The 22,639-nt window shown below is 43.2% G+C and overlaps 1 pseudogene; it reads left to right on the forward strand.

Moving 5' to 3' along the window:
* Window positions 1-6,880: 6,880 nt before the first annotated feature.
* Window positions 6,881-17,614, forward strand: LOC144893405 (uncharacterized; annotated as a pseudogene).
* Window positions 17,615-22,639: the final 5,025 nt, after the last annotated feature.

Here is a 22,639-nt window from a genome sequence, read left to right on the forward strand (position 1 = left end):
GGAAAACGGAGACGTCTACAGCACGAATGACCATCATGCCATGTCAACCTTCCTAAAATCACATCGATTCACAGTTCAGTTATATAGGGACATGCTTTATCAGAGAATCTCCGAGAGGACAAAGGAACTGGCAAAGGTTCCTCCCACCGTCATCCCCAGTGGGCCAAGCCCCCCACCGTCATCCGTCCTTTCGTCTTGGAGGAGTGAAGCACGCACCGTTAGGATCCGGACCAGATGTGGTTTCAAGGCTCCGAGGTGACAGAAAATATAACTCACTGAAGGGGGATTGCATTCCTGGTCCTGATAAGACCATAAAATGTATGAGGGCGTTCGGATGAGTTCCAGGTGTTGAATGTATCTTTCAGCTCACTTTCTCATTTAAACTTAAAACCAGAGCATATTTATCGTAACTCAAGCGTCACTGTGATTATACGAAATATAGTTAATGTTTTAACAGTTTATCAAAAGGTTTATGTCTACAATCCAAGCATCCCACGTAAGGTTTCACATTTTACACATATATAATCCGCCTTCCTGCCCGTGGCTCGAGGCGCCATCTGCGGATCAAAGGGGAGAGTTTACGACTATGCTTCTAGCCTGCAAGGAACACACGTATACAACGAAGCCATCTGTCCTGCACAGATGAAGCGAGTATTTTCTCATTTTAAACTATGGCAAAGCGAAAACCTTTTTATTAACTATGAAATAACATTTTCGAACAGCATTTATAACATAGCTTATGCAGTAACACATCAGTCAAACGACATTTATAACAGAGCTTATGCAGTAACAAATCTGCTACCTGACATATATATATATATATATATATATATATATATATATATATATATATATATATATATATATATATATATATATATATATATATATATATATATATATATATATATGTATAATTGTATATATATATATATATATATATATATATATATATATATATATATATATATATATATATATATATATATATATATATATATATATTACTACCTGTTTGTGCTGCTCGGTGGCGACACCCGGGACGGGAGCGTCGCGAGGAGAGGCATCCGGAGCATCGGAGCCTTTGTGCTAGCAGGTTTCCAAAGTTAAACGGCTGTTCACCACCATCTCTTATCTTCCCCAATCCAAAACCTTGATCTTTTCTACCCCCGCTAATTTCACCCCAAATCCACTTTTTTGAGGTGACTTTTGTCTTCTTTCCTGGAAGTCCTTGGTGTCCTTGCGTTTTATACCTATCCTGCCTCCCCCCAGGCCCTCTCCCTCTCACACATCTCCCGATGTCCCTGCTCTCAAATGTTGTGTTTGTGTGCTTCCTCCCCTTCTCTCCCCATCTTGTTGACCGCTCCCCTTTTTACAGCAAAACAAGCAAAACTCCAACAGATACTGAACAACGTTACGTTTGCATTGAAGGTGAGCTATTGGCCATTGTGTTTGGCATTAAACGTTTCCATACCTGCCTGTATGGTCGGAGTTTCATTGTGCTCACTGATCATAAACCGTTGTTGATGATCATTGACATGCCATTGATTGCTGCCCCACCGAGATTGCAACGAATGCTTGTCAGACTCCAAGGGTATAACTTTACAACGGAGGACCACCCTGGGGCAGACAATCAGCTTGCCGATGGCCTATCCGGCCTTCCTAGTCCACTCAATACAATGACAATTGACTTGGACCTGCGTGTTGACTTGGCCCGTTTCTCTTCTGAGAAGTTGTCTCAGCAACAACAGGAAACAAACACTTCGTGATTCTGACCTGAGTTAACTTCGAGACTTTATTATCAGTGGATGGCCAGACCATCTGAAGGACCTCCCAGAGGCTCTCAGGAAATACTGGAGTTTTCGGGATGAGCTGTCAATTGAAAATGGTATAATTCTTAAAGGAGAGAGAGTCGTTATACCTCAGAGTATGAAAACGACATTCTGCAGAAACTCCACTCAGGCCATTTTGGCCATGAGTAAAATAAACTGCTGGCGAAGGACACTATGTACTGGTATAACGTTAACAAGGACATTGATCGGCTGGTGGAACGCTGTCCTACCTGCCAATGGCATCAGAAATCTCAACTGCCTGAACCACGACAGCAACATGACATTCCGCTCAGACCATGGAGCAAAGTCGGATGTGACCTGTTCTATTTTGATGCAGCTCAGTGGCTCGTCATCGCAGATTATTATTCCAAATTTCCTATTGTTCGCAAACTGCCCAAGTCTGCTCCCAGTCGCACGATTATTGCGACCTTGGGACAGATTTTTTCTGAGTTCGGAATTCCTGATACGTTTATGAGTGATAATGGTCCTCATTTCACCAGCGCATAATTTCGTTCATTTGCTGGGAAATGGAATTTTGATCAGGTCACTTCATCCCCAACATACCAAAAATCTAATGGATTCATTGAGCGCCAAGTCGAGAAAGTGAAATCTATCCTCCGCAAATCAAAAAGTGTGGGAAAACGATTTTCATCTGGCTCTGCTAGCTTGGAGGTCCACCCTGGTGAGCTGCAGCTTGGCAAGTCCTGCTCAACTGCTGATGGGGCAGAAAAATCAAATCGCTGGTACCAACCAGAATCACCAACGTGCACGACGATGACAACTTCATCCATGAGGAGCTGGAGAGGCGCCGCTACTTACAAAGGCTCCACCACGATCGGCATTCTCGGACACACGAAATGTCGGGGTTATACCCTGGACAGTGAGTTCGCGTTCAGAACCACAACACCCATTGTTGAGAGCCGGCCAAGGTTCTCTCCTCAGAACCACAACACCCATTGTTGGGAGCCGGCCACGGTTCTCTCCACAGAACCACAACACCCATTGTTGGGAGCCGGCCATGGTTCTCTCCACAGAACCACAACACCCATTGTTGGGAGCCGGCCACGGTTCTCTCCACAGAACCACAACACCCATTGTTGGGAGCCGGCCACGGTTCTCTCCACAGAACCACAACACCCATTGTTGGGAGCCGGCCACGGTTCTCTCCACAGAACCACAACACCCATTGTTGGGAGCCGGCCACGGTTCTCTCCACAGAACCACAACACCCATTGTTGGGAGCCGGCCACGGTTCTCTCCACAGAACCACAACACCCATTGTTGGGAGCCGGCCACGGTTCTCTCCACAGAACCACAACACCCATTGTTGGGAGCCAGCCACGGTTCTCTCCATGTGTGAAGAGCCACGGTCATATTTGCTCGCATCAGCAAATGGTCAAACACTCCGACGCAACCGAATTCTCATTCAGGAGCTCCTGGCGTGTGATGCGGTGCCCCATCAATATTCGGGCCAAAACAAGTTCTGAAGCCACAGTGAGTGGGAACAGCGAACCATCTGCAAGGTCTGGTAATGAACCTGTGAATCATGACTGTGACGTCACTTGTGCGACCAGAGCAGAGATGGTTCATCAATTCGTTGAGAAGGAAGAAGGGGTCCCCATGCACCTCGTTGATATATTTTTGGTTCACGAGTTATCAAACAGAGTTACCACTATATTCGTCATGTGTGTGTGTCTGTGTGTCTGTCTATCTGTCCACAGCATAACGACCCGATGATATGATCCGGTCTTGATGAAACTTGGCTGGGAGGTTGATATCATGTGCTAGTTTTGTCCTGCCAAGAGTGGACGTATGGCGCCCATTGTGGGCGAAGCCACGCCCGAAAAAGATGTCTTTTTAAGCTGAGGGGGTAATCGAGTTCAAGCTACATCTTCTCCGAGGGGTTTGGTGGAATGTGACAGGGGTTTCGATATTTGGTTAGGCCAATGTCACGTGTCTAGCCCCACGGAGCTCGATTTTTCACTTTCGCCCCAAGGTCAAGGTCACAAGGTCACGAAATTTAGAAAAGTCGATTTTTGATGGTTTTATTACATTGTGCGCTTCCTGATGGTGAAATGTCGTACATGATCTTATATTATCACAAACATCATGAAATACAAGTTTTCCAACAAATTTCATAATCTTCGACCATTGAAATTTAAAGGTCACAAAGGTCAAATTTTCAGAGTTGTCTGAATCGAACCTAATTTTCGGTATTGTGCAGCTAACTAACCTCATAACTGATTATACATTCCTATTTATATATTTTCAATGTCGGTGTTGACCTTTGTCATTGAATACCGCTCGCTCGTGAACCATCGTCATCTCCTGACTTGTCTAACTTACACTTTTGGAATCCTCAAGGTGTCTAATAAACGAATTTTCATGTTCCCAAACGAAATATTGTCCCATGGGGTCCGTTGGCTGCCATCTTTGGGGCCATCCTAGATTTCCGATGAAAATCGCTAATTGGTATAACTTTTGAACTGGACATCATACAGAGGCAAATGAACCCATTTTTCCGGCTAATTCTGGCCTGAGGAATCGTTTAAGATGGTTATTTTCATGATTTATACAAGTTTAATACAATAAAACTCGAAGAGTATGCAAAAAATCAGTAAAATTTCACTCCAAATCTTGCCAGACATCTAACTTCAAATATACTTACTTACTTACTTACTTACTTACTTACTTACTGCGTCGAGCTAGCTCGGCATTCCATGACACGTTTCTTCCATTCATCTCTGTCACTCATGGCATTCGGTAGTTCGCTAACCAGACACCCAGTATCATTTGTAAGCTGATCTATATATGTTTTCGCAGGTCTCCCTGGTGCCTGTTTGCCGTGAGTTGGTAACCAAAGTAAAACATCGCTTGCGAGCTCATCTTTGTTTCTCCAGCAGTGCCCAGCAGATTTTAATCTACGTTGACGTATGGTTACACTGATTGGTGAGATTTTTGCATACAATTCATATTTTGTGGGGTGCTCCTTCCATGAGATGTTAGGGCTGCTCTGAGCATGCGAGTGTATGCACCATCCAGGGCCTTTTCTAGTGATGATGTCAAGGTCCATGTAATTGCCCCATATACAAGAACTGATTCAACAGCTGCTCTAAAGAAGTTTCGTTTCAGCTCTATTGGAAGCGCAGATTTCCAAATCTTGTCTAGACTGTTTAAAGCTCCCCAAGCCTTTCCAAGTCTGATGACGACATCTCTTTTTGTGGAGGCGATGTTGCTTCCCAGGTATGTGAATTCGTCAACCTTTTTGATGTTTTCACCAGTGAGTGATTTTATGTCTACGACTTGATCTTGATTAAGACTGATGTACTCTGTCTTCGAGACATTTATGTAGAGACCAATTTGGCTGGCTACTTCTTCAATCTTGTGTAGTAGTGTCGCTGCATCCTTGTTATAGACTGCTAGAACCGCAAGATCATCTGCATAATCTGCATCTGTAATCTTCTTCGATGGGTATCGCCAACTTTTCCGTTTACTTAGGGTAAATCCAAGTTCATTGTCGGTGTCTATTGCTTTGCATAGCACATAATCGAGACATATTATGAATAAGTAGGGAGCGAGGGTATCACCCTGTAAAAGTCCTGCCATGATGTCAAAACAGTCTGTATCACCATCAGGTGATCGGACTATTGCATGCGAGTTCTTATACAGCATCATGATGGCATTAACTGTCTCCTGAGGTATCCCGAATGCTAGCAGTATCTCCTTCATCTTACCTCGATGGATGGAGTCGAAAGCTTTCGAGAAATCAATAAATAGGAAAACAGCAGGAAGATTTTTTATCTTTAACGCCTTCAAGAAGACGTCTAATAGTAAGGATTTGCCCGGAGGTCGATCTACTAGTACGAAAGCCATTTTGATTTTTTCGCAGAACTGGTTCTATACGCGGCCTGATTCTGTTTAATAACATCAGGTTGTATATTTTGGCCGCTATTGGTGTTAGAGTGATTCCTCGATAGTTTTTTGTAAGCCCTAGGTCGCCTTTTTTCTGGAAAGGCAATATACATCCTTCTGTCCATCTATCTATTGGATTTTGATGGTATACAGCATTACACAAATTCAGTAAAATCTCATCGAATTCACCTAGTTTCCAAATCTCGGCTGGAATGTCATCGAGACCACAGGCTTTCCCGTTTTGAATGTTTTTAAGAGCTTTATGGACTTCATCTATGGTGAAGGGACCTTTTTTGGTGTCGAGTTCATCTGAAATCACAGGAGTTATTACTTCATCCTTGATTGTAGGTGGCTTCCCTAATAAGCTTTGGAAATGCTCTTGCCAGAGTTTCAATCTTTCTTCTTGGCTGGATGCTTTTAGTTTGGATTTGTTTACGCATTTCCGTCCGCTTATCTCGTTTACAGTTTTCCAGGCCACAGCAGATTGCTTGTTACTCGTAGCATTATTTATCCTATCAATTTTTCTCTGAAGATAGTCAATCTGTTCTCTCTCATAGGAATCGGTAAGTGCAGTTCGTGCTTTGTTGTAATTCCTGATGTTTTCCATTGAAGGTGCAGAGTTTTTAATTTCTGCCATTTTGTGTTGCTCTTTGCATTTCTGGCATATTTCCTCTGTTTCCCATGGGATCCGACTTTTCCTCCTTGGTTTCAAAGGAATGGTACCAGAAGCAGACTCTCTGCAGCGTGTCTCAAAATTGGCAAATGTTTTATTCGGCGAGTTTGTTGTATTTTGTTCTTGAAGAGCAGAAAATCTGTTTTTCAAACAAAGTAAAAAGGCGACACTAATCTGTGTGTTCTTTTTGAGACAAGACCAGTCATAAAGTGGTTTACTTTTTGATTTCATTTTATACTTCAAATGTACCAAACTATAAGATGCCCATGCATACTGGAAATGATAATACTTGTGAGTAATTAGGGTTAAATAAGACAATATAACACACTATTAATTAAATAAATGAAAATAAGAAGAAAACTTTTGCCAATAATGTTCTCCTCTTGCACGACAGGTCAAGCCACAGAAGCGGTAAGCAATGTCATTTTTTCATGTCAATGTCAATTGGCCATTCCACACCGGGATGAATTACATGAGTATGGTGACTGGTCACAAATGCAGGGGCTCCGGCTACTCTGAAATCCTCATTGAGGCTGGACTCGTCACAAGTGGCTGCCTGAATAGTGTGCTGAGTGGGAGGCCATACACCAAAGCCCTGTTCTGTCTCAAAACAGTCAGTGAAACCATGAAACGGTTGTTAATTGAGAGATTCATGGAGGAGGAGAAAGTTGAGGTCACTAACCCCGAGACCCTGCTCAATCTCATGCAGACATGTAGTCGCGAGACCCTCGACCTGACTTTGCAGGACCCTCCCACTCTCACCATCCTCGAGAAGTATGTGGCCTATGAAGACAAGGTGCGTGCCGGCCACCTCGGCAAGACCACTACATTCTGGCTCAGCGTGATAGACCATACCCGTCTGATCCTAATGTTGCAGTATTCTGTGAAGACAAACACTTGGCCCTCTTCCACAAGTGCAACAGGGATATGGCAGACCTATTCTTTGCATATGATGGGCCAAACTACTCCAGGTAAATGTCATTTCAGCCTAAAATGTGCATCTTAAATTTAGTATGGTGAGTAAACTAGAAGAAATGATGTCATTATCTGATTTGTAGTCGTGATGAAATAGTTACTTACATCTTTTCTATCCCTCCACAGGTACTTGTTGTGGCTGGAGGAGTTCCTGACAAATATCAATCAGTCTCATCATGGAGCCAAGCAGCTGCTGAAGAAGTGTGGCATCGCGGTGGCACGGTCTCTCATTCCTGGTGCTCTCAGCCTGGTGGACAAGACGATGGAGGAGACCTTCATGAAGTTCGCCAAGTCAGCGGGTAGGGAAATACTATAACTACTTTGGTGTTTTCGATGAAAGTTAGTGTTAAAATATTTTCTATCACTCCATTATTTATCTCTCCAGGTGGATTCGTGGAGCTCTTCTCCATGTCCGGTGCCTTCCAAAGATGGTGCCGTACGACGTCAACCCGTACTCAGTACTTTGAGAAGATCCTAGAGATGTGTGGCCTAATCGACAACCCGGACTGTCCGAATGCTGGGAAACACCGTGAGCTGGAGAGAGCTGAGATCAAGACGTCTAACCTCTCACCATCCCCTCTGCCCTAACCCCTCACCATCCCCTCTGCCCTACCCTCTCACCATCTCCTCTGCCCTAACCCCTCACCAGCCCCTCAACACCAACCTCTCACCATCTCCTCTGCCTGAACCCCTCACCATCCCCTCTGCCCTAACCTCTCACCATCCCCTCTGCCCTAACCTCTCACCATCCCCTCTGCCCTAACCTCTCACCATCCCCTCTGCCCTAACCTCTCACCATCCCCTCTGCCCTAACATCTCACCATCCCCTCTGCCCTAACCTCTCACCCTCTCCTCTGCCCTAACCTCTCACCATCTCCTCTGCCCGAACCCCTCACCATCCCCTCTGCCCTAACCTCTCACCATCCCCTCTGCCCTAACCTCTCACCATTCCCTCTGCCCTAACCTCTCACCATCCCCTCTGCCCTAACCTCTCACCATCTCCTCTGCCCGAACCCCTCACCATCCCCTCTGCCCTAACCTCTCACCATCCCCTCTGCCCTAACTTCTCACCATCCCCTCTGCCCTAACCTCTCACCATCCCCTCTGCCCTAACCTCTCACCATCCCCTCTGCCCTAACCTCTCACCATCCCCTCTGCCCGAACCTCTCACCATCCTCTCTGCCCTAACCTCTCACCATCCCCTCTGCCCTAACCTCTCACCATCCCCTCTGCCCTAACCTCTCACCATCCCCTCTGCCCTAACCTCTCACCATCCCCTCTGCCCTAACCTCTCACCATCCTTTCTGCCCTAACCTCTCACCATCCCCTCTGCCCTAACCTCTCACCATCCCCTCTGCCCTAACCTCTCACCATCCCCTCTGCCCTAACCTCTCACCATCCCCTCTGCCCTAACCTCTCACCATCTCCTCTGCCCGAACCCCTCACCATCCCCTCTGCCTTAACCTCTCACCATTCCCTCTGCTCTAACCTCTCACCATTCCCTCTGCTCTAACCTCTCACCATTCCCTCTGCTCTAACCTCTCACCATTCCCTCTGCTCTCACCTCTCACCATTCCCTCTGCTCTAACCTCTCACCATTCCCTCTGTTCTAACCTCTCACCATTCCCTCTGCTCTAACCTCTCACCATTCCCTGTGCTCTAACCTCTCACCATTCCCTCTGCTCTAACCTCTCACCATCCCTTCTGCTCTAACCTCTCACCATTCCCTCTTCTCTAACCTCTCACCATTCCCTCTGCTCTAACCTCTCACCATTCCCTCTGCTCTAACTTCTCACCATCCCCCCTCTACCCCTCACCCCCCACACCCGACGTGTGCCGCTCCCTGCGGCTCCGAGCTGGACGAGACGCGGATGTTGTCGCGTTTGAACCGATTTATCATTTGTTCGGCGCTTGTATCGAGTTTCTCGTTTTCCGGATAAACTGTCAAGGGTGAAATGAAGTGGAGAAAAGTTTGATGCGAGTTGGGAATGTTGATAAGAATTCCCTTATCGTAAACGGGTTCAGGTATTGATACTTCCGACCTTATAGTTCACACAATAGAATATATGATGATGAATTTATTCAGCTCCTCAGTGTTGTTTCGGGTATGGAAGAAGTTAACCCTGTCGATTAATTACGTACCGAGAGGATGGGAAATTTCACAATGACACGAATTCAAGTCACAAAATATTCCCTGTGAGTTGAATTTGCGGAAATATTCATTTATAATGTAAAGAGGAATGTCATGAATGAAACAGCCGAACTATCTGTGTTTCATAATCAGGAACTTGAAGAGGAAGATTCTTGTTTATGTTCAACTGTTGGACTGTTCGCAGCTCTCTGGGACATGGATAATGTGAGGTCAAGATGGTTCCTTTCTCCGAGTCGGTCCGTGGGACTCGGAATTCAATGTTTTATAATGAATGTAACTTCATTGACAGGTAAACGAAGGGCAGGTAAATGTTCCATGCGAATTCATTTCGATCTCAAAGTTCGGACTCTCCTGCAATGAACAAACGGAACTTTCTTTTCGATGTTTCCCTCCATCGATTTTTTAATATATTTTTCTGCATCGTTTGAAAACATCGTCAAAACATTGATCTGAACAATTCAAACCAAAAACGTATTTTTTACACTTCCATCTTTGACGAAACTTCCAAATGTTCATCAGCACCTCCCCCATCTCGTGATGCGTCATCCATCACGTGCCTTTGCTCTTGCTTTCATGAGGCAATTAAATATTTATATCATGTAATCTGTGCACACAGTAAAGTTTCTTTGAAGATAATGTTTCATGTAAAAAGGTGTTGTCATCGATTATTGATTTCTTTACATTTCAATAAGAACACTTAATCACGTGTTGATTGCTCAACATTAAGTGTAATTGTACCTGATTGTAATCGGGATTTAGGAATTTGTTATAAAACCAGGACCATCCCGGGCTCATTCTCCTGTTGTGCTCGTCGAGTCCGATGTAACTTCACATCGCCGAGGATCCATTGCCTCCTCTTGCTGTCGCGGTGGACACGCTCTCCGAGATACAAAGCTTCGGTTAACAAGTATGTCAATGAGATCCAATAATCACAAAATATTGCGAGAACCGTAGAGTTTGTTGAGAAAACTTTCGAGTCGGATGTTCTTTCTTTTTCCGTTTGTTACCTGCGCCACCAAAGGTTGATGGAGGTTTTGTTTTCACCCCTGGTTGTCCGTTTGTGAACGAAATATCTCAAAAAGTTGTGGACGGATTCGGACGAAATTTGGCAGAGTTAGTGTATGCGATAAGGACGAAATGATTACATTTTGGTGAAGATCTGGATTCGCATCCGGATACTAGAATTTTTTAACTGAAAAAAATTAAGCGAGAGACGACCATTGGAAAATAGGACTAAAATGATACAGAGCAGGATATCTCAAGAAGTTGTGGACGGATTTGGACGAAACTTGGTGGACATGTCATGCGTGTGACAAGGACAAAAAGATTCGATTTTGGTGAAGATCTTCAATATGGATTCCGATATTAGAATTATTTAATTTTTTAAGTGATTCTTCACCACCGAGTGATATGGCCAACCAGGTGGAGGTTGTGATATGATATGGTTATGATATGATATGGACTGATATGGTTATGCCCTCTACTAAGTGCCGTTCTTGTTCTTTTCGCGACGGAGCGCACGGGCTGACTTTGAAAACTTTTTCAAACAAAGTTTTTGCCTCCATTTTCATCGCCCACGATTCGCGCAAGAAGTTCGAGTTTTATCTTCACATTGAAGAGTTCTCTTTCGTTTTATGTTGTAAATTGCATCTTTACCGCAAACGTTTAACACCGACATTCCGTCATTCGAGTAAAAGTTTACGGCTGTATTAATAAGTAAACGTCGTCGTGTAAAGTAACCAAAGTTAAACAAGCATTGTGAGTATTGCGCTGCAATTCACGTCCCCTGCCGGCAGTTTGTCGTCCGGAAAAACCGTTGGGGAGATTACCAAAGTTCAAAGTGCCATAACTTTGTCAAAAATGATCGAAACGTCGTGAAGTTCGAACTTGATCTCTAACATATCATGAGGAAACCACGTACCAAGTTTTAAATCATGGGCATTAAGCGTTTCGAAAAAAAGTCCGGAAAACTGTTCTTTGCGTTCCGGACTGACAGACGGAGGGACGGAGTGCAAACCTATAGTCCTCTCCGGTTTGCACCGGAAGGGGACTAACAAGTACAGGTGCAGTCCGTTCATCCATTGTTCGACGTGCATTCACAGCTCGTAGGTCTTGGTGCTCTAAACCAGACTCTCTCAATCACGTGGTGGTATGTATACCTGTTGGTGATGGACACGAGTTGTTTCACACTCAGGGTGATTCACCAATTTATGCGACGTCCATGCAGGCGACTCATCGCCAGCATCCTGAACAAATTCGAAACACGCAGGTGTGTACTTCTTAATTCTTAGATGCAGGCATCAAAAATCCTGCATAAATGCAGCCATTGGGTCTCGGAGGCCCAACGGATGTATTCGTGTGATGTTTTTTTTAATTCATGAATTTTTTTAATAGATTTTTTTTTCATATCCTTTTTCAATCCAAGTCGATGCTCAGATGTGTATTTGCTCAGAAATGTGAATCATTAATCCTATTAGTTGGAAGAATCCCACACACGTAATGAATCATTGTTGGGTTTTTCTGGAAAAAATATTTTTTGTCTTGGTTTTTCAACTTTTTTTCTCTAAAAAGTTGAGGCTCATGGAGAAGTATTTGCTCCAAAAATATGATTCACAAATCCTTTTATTTAGAATGTATATGTCCACAACTGTCAAAAATCCTACAACTATGCTGCCATTGGGGGGAGGCCCCACAAATGTATTAGTGTAAAGTTTTTTAATTTTCATATTTTTGTCACTGAATTATTTGTAACAAAGTTATTGGAGCATATAATGAGGCTCATATCAAGAAAATAATGATATAACATAGTAGTACAACAACATTTATGTGGGGCCTCGAATGCCTCAGGCCTGCAATCGGGTCAGATTTTCGGGTTATAAGTGAAGACTGAAGATTTTCCCACGAGCCTGAATGAATTTTTTTTCCTATGTCACTGAATTTTGTGTAACAACATGAAAGTCGGTGAAAATGAGGCTCATTCCAAAAAAAAATTGAACAGCATAGTTTTTGCAACAAAAATACCTTGTGGGCCTCCGAGGCCCAATCACTACATTCAAGGGTTAAAATCATCCAAATTCCTGCCATAACTAACGATTGGAAGACGATTGCAAACCACCCAGTGTAATATTTGCTCACGAACTTGTTTTGGAAGTTTGGAAGAGCATAGCACATCAGAGAGAGAGAGAGACATAGCTACCCTTTACCGGTGCATTGCCCCTCCATTTTTATCTCATATTTAAATTACATTAGACAATACAAACGGGGATGAGGAAACTCTGTCTCAGTACAAACGCTTTCGAGAGACGAGTCTTTTTTTCCTTCATTAACACGAGATTTCCAGGAGGTTCCTTGGTAATGGATATCAAGCAAGATTTGTTGTAAAGTCAGTTTACTTTTTCAACACAATTACAGATTTGCTTTGTCATTCGAAGTAAAGTATGTACAAAATGCAGTTTTGATAATGCATGTTAATATTTGATCATATAACCTGTATGATTGTGCATGAGATTTTAAAGGAAGGCCATTTCATAAAGAATCCTATTTTTTTTAAACCGTTACATTTTCATTAGGTTAACGCTTTGCATGACATGATGCATCATCTGGTGAATTGCATGTTTTCCAGGTGGGAAAACCGTATAGGTGCGAGCAGTTGGTGAGGCGTTTGCTTTGACATCCAGAAAGTTCCACACCATGGTGGTAAGTGCCAATTACTTTGGGCAAAGAATGTATACCTTGACATCGATCAACATGGAAGGAATCTGTGTTTCTTTTATCTTTTATTTTCTGTTTATGGAGGCATTTTTTTCACAGATGATCACATGAATAATATAATAGGCCTTCGCTTGCTCTTTCTTTGTCAGTGATCTGTGCGATATTCTTTCTTGAATATAATGGTCCACTCGTGTTCAAAAATATTGGCACCCTTGCACTTTTTTTCAAATAACTCACAGTTTTCTCGAAAAATATGTTGAAATTGACGAAACTATTTGGTCTCCACTATTATTTATTTAACTGTTAATATTACAGAACATTTGTTTTTGATTCAGAACTTAATCTGTCGCTTTAAATCAGAAAATAGAAATTTTAGCACAACCTTTGGACAAAATAACTGCAGTCAAGCACTTCCGACACCTCTCTACTGGCAGTTTGTCCCACTATTCTTGTGCAAACTGCTCCAGTTCTCCCAGATTTGAAGGGTGTCTTCTCCCAACTGCTGTTTTCAGATTTCCCCACAGGTGTTCAATGGGATTTAGATCTGGACTCATTGCTGGCCACTTGAGAACAAACAATCCAGCGTTTTGTCTTGAACCATTCCTGGGTGCTGTTTGAAGTATTTTTGGGGGCATAGTCCTGCTGCAAGACCCATGACCTTCGTTGGAGACCCAGCTTTCTGACAATGGGATGAACATTGTGCTCCAAAATGCCTTGGTAATCTCCTGATTTCATGATGCCATGCACACATTCAAGGCACCCAGTGCCAGAGGCAGCACAGCAACCCCAAAACATCACTGAACCTCCTCCATGTTTGACTGCAGGGAAGGTGTTGTTTTCTTTGAAAGCTTCATTTTGTTTTCTGTTAACATAGAGATGATGTGCTTTACCAGAAAGCTCTAATTTGATCTCATCTGTCCACATGACATTCTCTCAGAAGGATTTAGGCTTGTTCAGGTTCGTTTTGGAAAACTCCAGTCGGGCTTTCTTATGTCAATCTCTCAGCAGCAGTGGGGTCTTCATGGGTCTCCATTCATTGAGTTGGTGACGAATGGTGCGAGTTGACACTGTCGTACCTTGTGTCTGAAGGTCAGTTTGAATCTGTTTGGCAGTTGATATAGGTGCTTTCTCCAACATTGAAACAATCCTTCGCTGCAATCTTCGATCAGGTTTTCTCTTGCGGTCACGTCCAGGGAGGTTGGCTACTCTATTCCTGATAACATTGTGTACGGTGGACACAGGAACATCAAGGTCTCTGGAGATGGACTTTTAGCCTTCAGATTGCCCATGCTTGGCTACAATCTTGTGTCTGATCTGCTCAGACAATTTTCTGTTTTTTGTTCTTTTCTGGTTTTCGAGAAGCACCGAGTCTAACAACACCTCACCCCCCCCCCTGCCCCCAACGTGGTATAGGCTCAATAAAGCTCCGAATGTTCCCTCCACGGTGGACACGAAAAACGCGACCGACCGTCACGATGCCAGCACCAGACAGAGGGGGAGAGTGAGAGGGATTACGTCTGTGGTTGTGGCGTGGGCTAAGCCCAATCGGCAAATGTGCTGGGTTCCGTCGGCTTGTCGGTGTTGTGACTAATGGAGCCCATTGCACGGCCGGCTGAATGAATGTAAAAAAAAAACAAAAAAAAAACGTGAAAAATCACAACGGTCAATTCCACACTGGGGAATTAATCTTAAGCCCTGTCTAGTTAACACAAGAACCACGCCCCTTATGGAGACATGCAAACACTCTTCACCTGACAGGTTCCCTACTTATGAGATCAAGGTTCTTCTTCTTCGCCTCCATGCTCCATTGCTCCTACTAAAACCTATACGATCCTAACTCCATTATGGCAATTCGTCACCTACCCCCACAAACGTAACGGTATTCAACCCCCTGCGTCAATAATTTGTAGACGCTCCACTGGCAGCGATTACAGGTTTGTGTCTTCTTGGGTATTTCTCTATCAGCTCTGCACATCAGGATTTGGGGGTTTCGCCCATTCCCTGATAAAGGTCCTTCTTGCCCAGTTGCTCAGTTTGGTCGGACGGCCAGCTCCAGGAAGAGTCTGGGTAGTTCCATAATCTACCAGAAGGATGCATACTGCACCCTTCCTCATCGCGCTCAGTAGTCTGTAAAGACAGGATCCAACCTTTCACGGTATCATTTTGTTGCTTTTATCTAAATCCTGTAACATATTATCTTGTGGTGCACTTGCAAAACCATTATTTAAGCTGGAGTGCAACATGACTTATTTGTGGTGCCTGGCAAATTCTGCCGCATGATCCTGCAAGCTCTGATGCGAAGAGAAGAGAACGTTTCTGACCTTTTGCCTCCGAGTGACGACATATTGTAAAAGACAATATTGTCTCTTTCTGTTTCTAAAAGAGCCAATATTATCTCTTTCTCAAAATTGAGCACAGAAAATTAACATGCCTTGTGTTTAATGATCGCATTGAGTTATTTATTTTAATTGGAATAGATTGATATCCGTCATATTTAGCTGTCATGTAATGCCCCTCTGGAATGCATAACAACATTCAGGAGATGTACATCTGTATCTTTTTGTATATCTGCACTATTCCGGAGTGTCTAATCTTCCAAAAGGTTGAAGAGGGTGTGAAGAGACAAGCACCTCGGCCTATCTTTATTCGCAGACTAATTAGGCACGATGAAGACTCGGTCAAGCACGCTACGTGACAACAACTTCAAGCTCTATGAGCAAGTCTTGGTGCCTCTGTTTGGGAATCTGAAATTGATTGGTAAATGCCCTTTAATCATCACCAGGGAAATAATCAACTCCACGGAGGTTTCGTGAATGGAATATATTTTTCAAAAGTTATTCACGACGTGTAACGTATCATTGTTATGGTGTAGGGAGGTGGTGAAATTTGAATGATCGCTCATTAAAAAGGGTTTTTGTAAATGATTTTTAATATGCTAATTGTCCTCTCTCTCTCTTTCTCTCTTTCTCTCTCTTTCTCTCTCTTTTTCTCTCTCTCGTTTTTCCTTTTTCAGTTTTATTTCAACATCACAAAGGACAAACTCGGGAGAAGTTGAACACATGCTCATTGTGTCCTGAGGATTTTGCACACTCGTCCACATTGAGACAAAATTTGTGAAGAATCAGCACAAGCGTTGTAAAGATTTTGTGGTTATCAGCATCAAGTCAAAAGGATCAAATGGAGATGGGCACATCAAGTTGTGGGAGGACTGCGTTGCACCTGCTGAAACCCGCGAATGAAGATAACAACCAACGAGGGAAGTTGTACAAGTGTTATGTGTGTTCAAAGGTTTTTAATCAGTTATCAAATTTAAATATACATAAACGAATTCACACGGGGGAGTAGCCATACAAGTGTTCTGTGTGTTCAAAGGTTTTTCGTCATTCATCAAGCTTAAATATCCACAACCGAATTCACACAGGGGAGAAGCCGTACAAGTGTGCTGTGTGTTCGAAGGTTTTTAATCATTTATCAAATTTAAATACACACAAACTAATTCACCCGGGAGAGAAGCCATACAAGTGTTCCGTGTGTTCTCAGGTTTTTGGTCGTCCAGTAGCCTTAAATAAACACAGATACATTCACATTGGGGGGAAGCCATACAAGTGTGCTGTGTGTTCTGAATATTTTCGTCATTCATCAAGCTTAAATAAACACAACCTAATTCACACGGGGGAGCAGCCATACAAGTGTGCTGTGTGTTTGAAGGTTTTTCGTCAATCATCAAGCTTAAATCGCCACAACCTAATTCACACGGGGGAGAAGCCATACAAGTGTGCTATGTGTTCAAAGGTTTTTCGTCATTCATCAAGCTTAAATCGCCACAACCTAATTCACACGGGGGAGAAGCCATACAAGTGTGCTGTGTGTTTGAAGGTTTTTAATCAGTTATCAAATTTAAATAAACACAAACTAATTCACATGGGGGAGAAGCCATACAAGTGTGCTGTGTGTTTGAAGGTTTTTAATCAGTTATCAAATTTAAATAAACACAACCTAATTCACACGGGGGAGAAGCCATACAAGTGTGCTGTGTGTTCGAAGGTTTTTCGTCATTCATCAAACTTAAATAGACACAACCTAATTCACGCGGGGGAGGAGCCATACAAGTGTGCTGTGTGTTCGAAGGTTTTTCGTCATTCATCAAACTTAAATAGACACAACCTAATTCACGCGGGGGAGGAGCCATACAAGTGTGCTGTGTGTTTCAAGGTTTTTAATCAGTTATCAAATTTAAATAAACACAACCTAATTCACACGGGGGAGCAGCCATACAAGTGTGCTATGTGTTCAAAGGTTTTTCGTCATTCATCAAGCTTAAATAGACACAAACGAATTCACACGGGGGAGAAACCGTAGAAGTGTTCTGTGTGTTCTCAGGTTTTTAGTCGTCCAGTAGCCTTAAATCAACACAGACACATTCACATTGGGGACAACCCATACAAGTGTGCTGTGTGTTTGAAGGTTTTTAATCAGTTATCAATTTTTAAATAAACACAAACTAATTCACATGGGGGAGAAGACACCGCACAGGAGAAACTCACCCACATGTGGAGATAGCAGCCAACAACACAAACATACACACCTATACATGCATTTTGGACACGCACACAATCGCACAAACACGAAGGTGGATACTTTGAGACCTGGGTTGCACCTTCTGAAACATGTGTAAGAGATTTCATTCGAAACTCAGGCTAATTGGGGGCAATATGACCCATTTGCCTCCCGAGCGTCTGACTGTCTGGTTTTGGGAAGCTGTTGACAAATCTTTGTTTGCCCTTGCATCAACATTCTTTTTTTATGAGCAGCTCCCCGCCTGCTGAGCCTTTCTCCTTGCTACAATCTTTGAAACTGGGGAAATGTTTTGAGTGCCTTGTCCTTTGAAGAAAAGTATATGAAGCAGAATACAAATTGTGATTCCTTGAGATGTTGTTGGTTGCTGGCTGTGTGAGGACCAAAAGGTGCGACTAGCTTGTGCGCCCATATATCTACCATGCATGTTATCCTTATCCCTCAATAAACCTTGCACAGTGTCTGAGTTGAGGTGCTTATTCCAGAACCGAAGGGATTAGGGAATCCATGACACATGCATATGGAGATAACAAGCAACGGGAGAAGCAAAGAGTACCTATGGAGTGTTAGACTAATTCTGAAGTCATCGCTCTCTCCAATGAAAAAAATCAAAACTATAAACCAATGTGCAGTACCGGTATTGCTGTATCGCTGTGTATTTATGAACTGGCCACAATCGGAGATCAACAACTTGTACACCAAAACACCAAAGTGTTCTTTGTTCAAAGTTTTTCGTCAGCGATCGGGTTTATTTACGCACAAAAACATTTATCACCAGTGAGAGTTCTTGCACGTTATCTATTTTCAGGGTTTTGCACATTTCTCCACATTAAATATGCAAAACATTATGTTGAGAAGCCAATTGATGAGTTTCTAAAGAGTAGACAACCCTTTTGCAAGGGTTGCTGCGGTTACATCTTGTGCAGGTGATGAATGTGCAGGTGTTGAACAAACCTTGTGCAGGTGTTGAATTGTTTTGTTTTTATTTTGAATTTTTGAGTGGCATTTTGACAATTTTTGTGTATTTAACCGGATTATTTGCTTTGATATTTTTTATTACGAGTTGATCTTTATTCTCTTTGAATCGCTGCAAAAAAAATAAAGGTGCATATAACCGGATTATATGTATTTTTTTTATTCCAAGTTCTTGTTTATAGTCTTTGAAATCTCTGTAAAAAAAAGTGAAAATCCTCAAATATCTTCCCTGATTGCGTTTTCTTTTTTTGTGAGGAATACTTTTTCTTCTCGACAGAGGAGAGGGTATCTGATTTGGGTCTGTTTGTCTGCACAGAATGTGAGTAGTTGCATTAATTACATTAGACCCCCATCGACCCCTTTATAGCACTACAACCTCACCCCCATTACACCATTTAGATAACGATATCTTGGTAATATACGGATCATTATTTAGTCATTGAAAGTTGTGACTAGTACTAATATCAACCCCCCACCCCCCATTGGCAAGCACCTCAGTTCCAAGTGTAGAAGTATAAAACTTCTAAGTAAGCGAGTTATCGCGGGCATTCCAATTGAAACCTGTCCCTCGTCCTCTTAATTAATAAAATGCATTGTAATGACAACAAACTCCGATGTATTGTTAATGAGATAGAAATAGTTCAGTTCTTTGATGAATCTTAAGGTGGGTTTTCACGGGACACGCGAACGATGCGAATGTCGAAAAAATGGCAAAGTCCAACATTCGTATTTTAGGCTCCTAAAGTTCGCCAAACATGCGCGGGGGTTCGGAAGCGTCGTCAATTTTTCGCAGGAGTCGTTTTTTGTTCGGCAGGAATTTCAAACTTTTTTGAAATTTCAAATTTTTGAAATTTTGAATTTCAAAGCTTTCAAAGCTGAATTTCAAAGCTTTGAAAAGCTTCGGATATGAAATCTTTCCTCTTCTCCAATGGCTTGATCTCTGATCATCAATTTGGTTTCAGACCAGGTCACTCTACTCTGGACATGCTGCTTCTGCTGTCTCAACAATGGATGGAGGTCCTCAATGCCAAACAGGAAATCCGAGCTGTCTCCCTTGACATATCACGTGCCTTCGATACGGTCTGGCACCCAGCTCTGCTCACCAAACTCTCCTCCTATGGTATCCATGGAAATCTCCATGCATGGCTTGCGGACTTCCTCTCTGGTCGTAGTCAACGTGTGGCCCTGAATGGATTTCTCTCATCTCCCCTTCCTGTTCAGGTTATATATATATATTTATTTTCCCCTTCCTGTTCAGGCTGGAGTTCCCCAAGGCAGTGTTCTGGGCCCTGTGCTTTTTCTGGTCTTTATCAATGATCTCTCAGACTCTCTGGAAAATCCTCTCTATCTCTTTGCTGATGACTCCACTCTCTGCCGCTCCATTCCTCTTCCCTCAGATCGGCAGTCTGCAGCCTCCTCACTCTCTGAAGACCTGGACAAAATCACAGCCTGGTCAAACAAGTGGAACATGTCTTTCAATCCTGACAGATCTCACACTCTTACTATGTCTCTCCGAAAAGATCGACTGGACAACCCTCCCATCTACTTTCTCAACAATCCTCTCCAAGAAGTTCTGTCGCTCAAGCTTTTGGGTCTCACTATCTGCCATGATCTTTCTTTGGAAAACCACATTTCCAAGCTGGCCTCCAAAGCCAGCTGCCGACTGGGCATCCTCCGTCGTGCGAAGTCCTTCCTTGGCACACCTGAGCTCCTCACCACATACAAGGCTTTCATCCGCAGCTCAATGGAATACTGTTCTCCCCTCTGGGCCGGTGCTCCTGCCTCACACCTAGCTCGGCTTCACGCTGTTGAAACCAAAGCTTTCAGAATCATTGGAATCTCCCACGATGAAGCTATCTCTTAGGGCCTTTCACTCACTCACCGCAGGCAGGTAGGTGGTCTTTCTGTCTTCTACCGACTCCTCTCCGGCCTTGCTCCCCCAGCTCTCTCTGTGCTCTGTCCCCCAAATATTCCTACAGGTCGCACAAGATCTGCCAGCAACCCTCTGATGGTTAAACTGCCGAAATCTCGGCTCTCTGCTCACCTTCACTCTTTCAGTCCTCTTTTCTCCCGTCTCTGGAACAAACTCCCACACTCCCTTCAGTCCCACTCCTCCCTCCAGGTCTTTAAAACAGCTGTTCACCACCATCTCTTATCTTCCCCCATCCAAAACCTTGATCTTTTCTACCCCTGCTAATTCACCCCAGATCCACCTTGTTTGAAATTCCAACTTCTTTCCTGGAAGTCCTGGCAGTGTCCATATGTTTTATACCTCTCCCACACCCCCCTTCCCATGCCTCCCCCCCCAAAGCCCTCTCCCTCCCACAGATCTCTCGATGTCTCGATGTCTCTCGGTCCCTGCTCTCAAATGTTGTGTTTGTGTCCTTCCCCCTCTCTCCCCATCTTGTCTACCGCTCCCGATGTTATATGTTTTATGTGTCGGTTTGTCTTTCTGTGTGATAAATTTTCGCTCTTTCACGAGCCTCGATGTTGTATACAAAAAAAAAAAAAAAACGCAAATTAACAATTTTGTCAAAAGGTCAACGTCACATGAAATCATCAATTTTCATCCAATTGACCTGAAATTTAAATTTACGGTTTCAGTTTTGTCATCATATTTTCAACAAAGCTTTATTATGAGAATATGGAGAAGATAAATTAATAATTTGGTCAAAAAGTCAAAAGTCAGCATCACGTAAAATCGTGCCTCTCCTCAGTGCCAGACGTGGCCAGACAGAAGCCTCTCCTCAGTGAAAGACACATGAAAGCCCGCTTGGAGTTTGCAAAAAAGCACCTAAAGGACTCTCAGACTGTGAGAAACAAGATTATGTGGTCTGATGAAACCGAGATTGAACTGTTTGGATTCCGTCTGGCCACTCTGCCATAAAGCCCAGATCGGTGGAGTGTTGCAGTGATGGTTGTCCTTCTGGAAGTTTCTCCCATCTCCACACAGGATCTCTGGAGCTCAGCCAGAGTGACCATCGGGTTCTTGGTCACCTCTCTTACCAAGGCCCTTCTCCCCCGATTGCTCAGGTTGGCCGGGCGGCCAGCTCTAGGAAGAGTCCTGGTTGTTCCAAACCTCTTCCGTTTAAGAATTATGTACGCCACTGTGCTCTTGGGAACCTTCAATGCAGCAGAGATTTTTTTGTTGGCTTCCCCAGATCTGTGCCTCGACACAATCCTGTCTCTGAGCTCTACAGGCAGTTCCTTCGACCTCATGGCTTGGTTTTTGCTCTAATATGCATTGTCAGCTGTGAGACCTTATATAGATAGGTGTGTGCCTTTCCAAATCATGTCCAATCAATTGAATTCACCACAGGTGGACTCCAATCAAGGTGTAGAAACATCTCAAAGATGATCAAGAGAAATGGGAGGCACCTGAGCTAAATTTCAAGTGTCATAGCAAAGGGTATGAATACTTATGTCAATGTGATATTTCAGTTTTTCCTTTTTAATAAATTTGCAAAACTTTCTAAAATCCTGTTTTCTCTTTGTCATTATGGCGTATTGAGTGTGGATTGATGCGGGAAGAAATGAATTTAAACGATTTCAGCATAAGGCTGCAACATAACAAAATGTGAAAAAAGTGAAGGGGTCTGAATACACTACTCACAATAAGTTAGGGACATTGTGGGAGTGAGTTTCTTTTTTTTATAGGGGTTAGGGTTATGGTATTTAAATCAAGAATGCTGTGTTTTTCACACTCATTAATAACCATAGAAGTAGGACAAACAACGTTTTTCAACATAATTAATACACAAAATCAACCACACCGAAGAACCTGCCAATATCCCTAACTTATTGTGAGTAGTGTACTTTCTGAATGCACTGTAT

This window comes from Myxine glutinosa, chromosome 8, assembly GCF_964187855.1.
Source record: "Myxine glutinosa chromosome 8, kmMyxGlut1.1, whole genome shotgun sequence".
In the NCBI taxonomy this organism is placed as follows: domain Eukaryota; kingdom Metazoa; phylum Chordata; class Myxini; order Myxiniformes; family Myxinidae; genus Myxine; species Myxine glutinosa.